This window comes from Mus caroli, unplaced genomic scaffold, assembly GCF_978045245.1.
Source record: "Mus caroli unplaced genomic scaffold, Mus_caroli_1 scaffold_6, whole genome shotgun sequence".
Taxonomy (NCBI): Eukaryota; Metazoa; Chordata; class Mammalia; order Rodentia; family Muridae; genus Mus; species Mus caroli.
The window spans coordinates 142579198-142585948 of NW_028227261.1; the positions used below are offsets into that span (position 1 = coordinate 142579198).

The 6751-nt window shown below is 44.7% G+C and overlaps 1 pseudogene; it reads right to left on the bottom strand.

The window, feature by feature from the left end:
- Positions 1 to 2595: 2595 nt before the first annotated feature.
- LOC147004420 (endogenous murine leukemia virus Env polyprotein from Emv-2 locus pseudogene) lies at positions 2596 to 3615 on the bottom strand (annotated as a pseudogene).
- Between the last annotated feature and the right edge of the window lie 3136 nt (positions 3616 to 6751).

The following is a 6751-nucleotide window of genomic DNA, read 5'->3' on the forward strand; positions in this document are numbered from 1 at the left end:
TCCTTTGAGTTTCTCTCCATTTAGTTTGATGTTGGCTATTGGCTTGCTGTATATTGCTTTTTAGCATGTTTAGTTAGGGGCCATGAATTCCTGATCGTCCTGAGTTAAAATCCCAGCAACCACATGGTGGCTGAAACTATCTCTAATGAAATCTGATGCCCTCTTCTGGGGTGTCTGATAACAGTATAATATATAATTTATAATATATAAATATATAATTTATATATAATTAATAAATAAATAAACCTTTTGGCCAGAGAGAGAGAAAATGTCTGAAGGCACGTACAGTTTACTCACAAATACTAAATAAATAAATAAATAAATCTTTTTAAAAAAAATACAAGGATTTATTTTGATTTTCTTGTATCTTCTGAGTCTTGCTTTGTGACTAAGTATATGTTCAATTTTGGTGAAGGTTCTGTGAGTTGGTTAGAAGGTACATTGTTTTGTGTTTGAATGAAATGTTCTGAAAATATCTTTTAGGTCCATTTGAGTCATAATGTCTGTTATGTCCATTATTTCCCTGTTTACTACTGTCTGAATGTGCTGTCCATTGTTGAAAGTGGGGTGTGGAAGTCTCCCACTATTAATGTGTGGGGTTCAATGTGTGATTTAATCTTTAATAATGTTTCTTTTACAAATGTGAGTGCCCTTGCATTTGGAAAATGGATTGAGACATCATCTTGGTGAATGTTTCCCTTTAATGAGTATTATTTCTCTTGATTAATTTTGGTTAAATGGCTGTTTTGTTAGATTAGTACAATGGTTACATCGGATGTGGGGTGGGTAAAGATCTTTGCCCAATCTGTTGGTTGCCTTTTTGTCCTATTGATAGTCTTTTACCTTATAGAAGCCTTCCAATCTTATGATGTCCCATTTATCTATTGTTGATATTAGAGCATAAGCCATTGGTGTTCTGTTTAAGATTTTTTTCCCCTGTGCCCATGTGTGGGTTCTTCCCCACTTTCTCCTCTGAAAGTTTCAGTGTATCTGTTTTTACATGAAGGTTCTTGATACACTTGGACTTGATGTATGTACAAGAAAAAGAATGGGTCGATTTGCGATTTTCTACATGCTGAACGCCAGTTGAACCAGGACCACTTGTTAAAAATGCCTTTTTCCACTGGATGGTTTTAACTCATTTGTCAAATATCAAGTGACAATATGTATGTGGATTTATTTCTGGGTCTTCAGTTCTATTCCATTGATCTTCCTGCCTATCTCTGTACCAGTACCATACAGTTTTTATCATTATTACTCTATACTACAGCTGGAGATCATGGATAGTGATTCCCCCAGTTCTATTATTGTTCAAAGCACTTTTCCCTATCTTGTTTGTTTGTTTGTTTGTTTTGTTATTCCAAAGGAATTTGCAAATTGCTCTAACTCTATGAATTGACTTGGAATTTTGATGGGGATGTCATTGAATCTATAGATTGCTTTTGGGAGGATGGCCATTTTTACTATATCAATCCTGCCAATCCATGAGCATGGGAGATCTTTATTTTATTTTTTTTTCTTTTTTTAAAAAAAGAGCTTTGATTTCTTACTTCAGAGACTTGAAGGTCTTTTTTTTTTTTTTTTTTTTTTTTTTTTTTGGTTTTTTCGAGACAGGGTTTCTCTGTGTAGTAGTGGCTGTCCTGGAACTCACTCTGTAGCCCAGGCTGGCCTCGAACTCAGAAATCCGCCTGCCTCTGCCTCGGGAGTGCTGGGATTAAAGGCTTGCGCCACCACGCCCTGCGAAGGTCTTGTCCTAAGAGCTTTCACTTGCTTGGTTAGAGTCACACCATGGTATGTAATATTATTTGTGACTATTGAGAATGGTGTTGTTTCCCTATTACTATATCAGCCTGTTTATCCTTTGAGTAGAGGAAGGCTATGGATTTATTTTGAAAGACTCTAAGACTCCCAAAGGGAGGCACTCACTCAAGCCCCGGGTCAGCCGCGCACCCAAGAAGACACTGAGACCGAACTCAAGATGCAGAGAGTAAGATTTTATGAAGCAGCAACAAGCAAGCACATGGACCAGAGGCCTCTGGGGTCGAAACCCATGCACTCATCAAGGTGCAGATGAGCTTCGACCCTTTGCCCAGATTTGTCACAGGCTTTTATAGGAGAAGGGGTAAAGGGGAACAGGGTAAGGAAAGTACAAATGTGCGTCATTAAAGAGTTCTGCCAAAGGTTATTCTCAGGGACTTTCCAAGAGACTTTTCGTAACCAGGGGGCTTTGCCAAGGGGCTTTACATAACCAAGGGGTCGTGTCCTATATTTTGGCAATTTGGAACATTCTGGGATAGTACAGGAGGCCCCTATCTCAAAAATGTTCTTGGCATAGTCTTCAGTTAGGAGGGGTAGGACTAGGTTCTTTCTAGGAGACCCCTTATCTAAAAAATGTTCCTGGAGCAGTTTCCAATTGGGAGGGGGTACCTTGGGGTAAAAAGTTCAGGAGTGCTCCGGGAACAGTCTCCGGATGGGAGGGGTAAGAGAGTTCACTCTTTCATTAACTCTTTCATTCCCCCCTTCTTTTAGGGACAAGCTCTAATCTTAGAGCTGGGTACTGGCTTCCTGCAGGACCCGATATAACTTGCACTGCATTTATTCTCTGATAAAAGCCACTAACTTATTAAGAATGCAGGGGCCAAAAGTGAGCAAAAGCATAAGTGTAATTAAGGGTCCTGCTATGGAGGAGAGGAGAGTGGTAAGCCAAGGGGACTTATTAAACCAGCTTTCGAACCATCCTTGTTGGCTTTCTCTTTCTCTTTTACGCATATCCAGGCGTTCTCTAAGTTTGGCCATAGAGTCTTTGATTACTCCTGAATGATCAACATAAAAACAACATTCTTCTTTTAGGGCAGCACAAAGTCCTCCTTCTTTAAGGAATAATAAGTCTAATCCCCTCCTATTTTGCAGCACTACTTCAGACAGGGAAGTTAAAGATTCTTCTAATTTAGTTATAGACTGTTCTATAGTTCTAATATCAATGTCCATAGCTGTACGTAATTCTTCATAGTATTGGGGGGTCTGAATTAAGGCAGCGGTCCCCGTACCTACTCCCGCTGCTACTCCCAATCCCAAAAGTACTGTCAGGGTTAAGGTAATGGGCTCTCTTTTCCAACGGACCCGATGATCAAACTTATTTAAAAAGGAGCTATCATCATGATATAGGAGTCTAGGAATAAGCTGAACTAAAATGCAGAAGTCTTTGGAACTATTAAAAACAGATATAGATACACAAGGAGTGAGACCGGTATTGCAAGCCCATACTGTGTCTATGGGAGGCACCAGATACTGACCACCCTTGCTAGGCTGGATGTTCTGGGTCCGATTACAAAGGTGCCGTTTATCCTGAGGCGCCTGGCCTAAACAGAGCCCACTTCCTGAAACTGCTTCCAGAGTCAGCTTTCTGTTTTCCCCAAAGGCATTGAGAATGATCTGAAGTAGTGTTATAAGTCCTGATCTGAGCAATTCCTTCATAATAAGGGGGCCTAGAGGCATAGCATAACCAACATGATTGAGTCATATTAGGATTTGTTCTATTCAACACAAAAAAGCTCCTTGGACTAGGCTGACCAGACGGCTTTCTGTGTCTAGGGACGATGGGGAAGCCAAGGTCATCCTCATGAGGGAAGTATTAGTCCCTAGAGAAGGTCTTGCTGTTCTGGGCCGTGGAGTTGGTGGAACTGGTACAGCCGGGACTTGTGGGGGGGGGGGGGCTGGTACTATTGGGGGACCCTGTTCTGTAATGACTTTATTGGGCCCTATGGGGGTTACTGCCAATTCTTTTACTGTCAACCTGATTGTAAAAATGAACCCAGGGTCTCTTGGTGGAATGTATATGCGCAAACCCCACCTATTTCCTTTAAACCAACTTAACCGATTTTGTTTCCCTTTTTCGGTGAATTTTATAAGTAAGGGGTTGCAGTATTTACCCTTGCATGGTCCTGGGGGGCTGTTTTTAAGAGCGCACCCACTCTCTGGATATTTATAGGAGTTCCTTTCTCCTTGGTCCGGCCCATCATAACCACTACCTCGTTTTACCGTGATCAGGTCCCAATTAGAGGAAGGCTTCCAGTAGGCATCCCCTGTTGTTTCACATGTCCATTTACCACAAAAATAATCTGATGCCCCTCCACATTCTTGTTGAAGCCTTCCGTTCTGACCCTGACCAGGGCAAACATAAAAATGTGCAGCTCTAAGATTAGCTCGGTAGAACTGCCCTGAACATCCATAGTTGCTCCCTATCCCACTGGGAACGCACTGCTGTTCAGGGGGTGGTTTAACAAGATCAGTATGATCGGGGAGGTCCCAATTGGGAGATCCTACTGCTAGTCTACAGATGTCAGGAGTAAGATCAGGCCACCAAGTCCAAGGGAGAAGGACTGCAAGGATGGCCCATACAATGTTTCCCTCCCCATTAAGCACTTCCCAAGACTGCTGAACTGGGGCATGAGGGTTGTGGTTCCCTAGGCTTAGGGTGGCGCCCGCGACACAAGCGAAGTTTAAGAGGATTGTCAGTAGTTGCCACTGTCCAATTGTCTTCATGGTTGCCTCTTTCCTGGCTGGGAGCCTTCTTGACATGGGAGGCGTGGATCCAGGCGGCGATTCCGTCTACCTTTACTGCTGTGGGGGTTGTTAACAGCACCAGGTATGGTCCTTTCCACCGAGGCTCGAGAGTGCCAGCTCGATGTCGTCTGACGAGGACCGAATCTCCAACCTGGAACCCGTGGGGCACTGTTGTAGTCCCCGGTGCATAAGCTTCTTTGATCTGATCCCAGATCTGTGTTCTGACAACCTCCAAGGCCTTTAAATGGGTAAACAGAGCAGAGGGTGAGGAAGAGTCAACACAGGGATCCAATGTCCCGCCAAACTCAGTTAAGGGGGGTGGTCCCCCATGTAGAATTTCATAAGGAGTAAGACCGAAACGTCCAGGGGTGTTTCGGACCCTAAGGAGCGCAAAGGGAAGGAGGGTCACCCAGTCCTTACCACCGGTCTCAATAGCTAATTTGGTTAGGGTCTCTTTTAGAGTTCTATTCATTCTTTCTACCTGTCCTGAGCTTTGGGGTCTATAAGCACAGTGTAATTTCCAATCAATCCCCAATTGTGTGGCCAATCCCTGACTTACCTGGGCAACAAATGCGGGCCCGTTGTCTGAGCCAATTACCTTAGGAATCCCAAACCGGGGTAGGATTTCTTCAAGGATCTTCTTAGTCACTACCTTGGCAGTTTCAGTCTTGGTGGGAAAGGCCTCTACCCACCCTGAAAAAGTGTCTACAAATACCAGCAGGTACTTGTTACCATACATTCCTGGTTTAATTTCAGTAAAATCCACTTCCCAGTAAACTCCTGGGCGATCCCCCCGTTGTCTCTTTCCTTGTTCTTTATAAGGCCGGGCAGCATTAGTGAGCGCACAAGCTCGACAGGACTCCACTACCTGTTGCACCACCCTATTTAATTCTTGGATCTGATATCTGGAATTTTTAATAAGTCTCAAGAGTTTGTCAACCCCTAAATGGGTGAATTGATGCAGTTTCTGGACAAATTCTCTTCCCTCTCTGGCAGGTAGCTTGATACGTGCTTGGGAAAAATAGGGAAGCTGGTCCGCAGTCCAGATGAGCTCCCTGATATCATACTCTTCTTTTTTGTCCTGGCGTGCCTCTTGACGAGGTCCTCCTTCCACCAAGACTGCTGTTTCTAGAGCAGCTTGCCTCTGACAGAATATACAATTGCAATTAGGATGAGTCACTGGTGAGGGTCCTGACGAAGGCCCACTTTTTCCTGCCAAAGCCATCACCCCCTGAGCTGCCTGCTTTGCTGCTACATCAGCCATCTGGTTTCCTTGGGCCACAGGATCCTGACCCTTTTGGTGTCCCGGACAATGGATAATGGCCACTTTTTTTGGCATATGTATAGCCTCTAAGAGGGCTAGAATCTCTTCTTTGTTTTTAATGTCTTTTCCTGCCGAGGTAAGTAGCCCCCTCTGTTGGTAGATGGCCCCATGAATATGAGCTGTAGCGAAAGCATATCGGCTGTCAGTGTAAATGTTAATTGCCTTACCTTCAGCCAACCGCAGGGCTTGGGTTAGTGCTATAAGTTCAGCCTTCTGAGCCGAAGTTCCTTCTGGAAGACTACTCGCCCAAATTACCTGTTTTCCATCTACTATCGCCGCTCCTGCTTTCCTTTTTCCCTCCACCACAAAGCTGCTGCCATCTGTGTACCAGGCAGGCACACCCGGCCAAGGCTGATCAGTTAGATCTCTCCTCGTTCCAGTTTCCTCAGCCAAGATATCAGCACATTGATGTACAGGAGTGGAGTCATCCGCCAAGGGGAGGAGGGTAGCAGGATTGAGGATAGCAGGTGGAGCAAAAGTTACTCGATCATTTAGCAACAAACTCTGGTAGTGGGTCATCCGAGCATTAGTCATCCACCGGTCAGGGGGCTGACGTACAATACTCTCCAGAGCATGGGGGGCGATCACAGTCACATGCTGACCCAGAGTAAGTTTGTCAGCGTCTTTAATAAGCAGAGCCACTGCAGCAATGGCCTTCAGGCAAGAAGGCCAGCCGCTGGCAACTGGGTCGAGCTTTTTAGATAAATAGGCCACTGGCCGCTTCCAGGGCCCCAGAGTCTGAGTCAAAACCCCACGAGCTATTCCAGCTCGCTCATCAACATATAGGGTGAAGGGCTTAGTCAGATCTGGCAAAGCCAGAGCGGGGGCTGCAAGCAGGGCTGCCTTTATGCTGTCAAAGGCTTT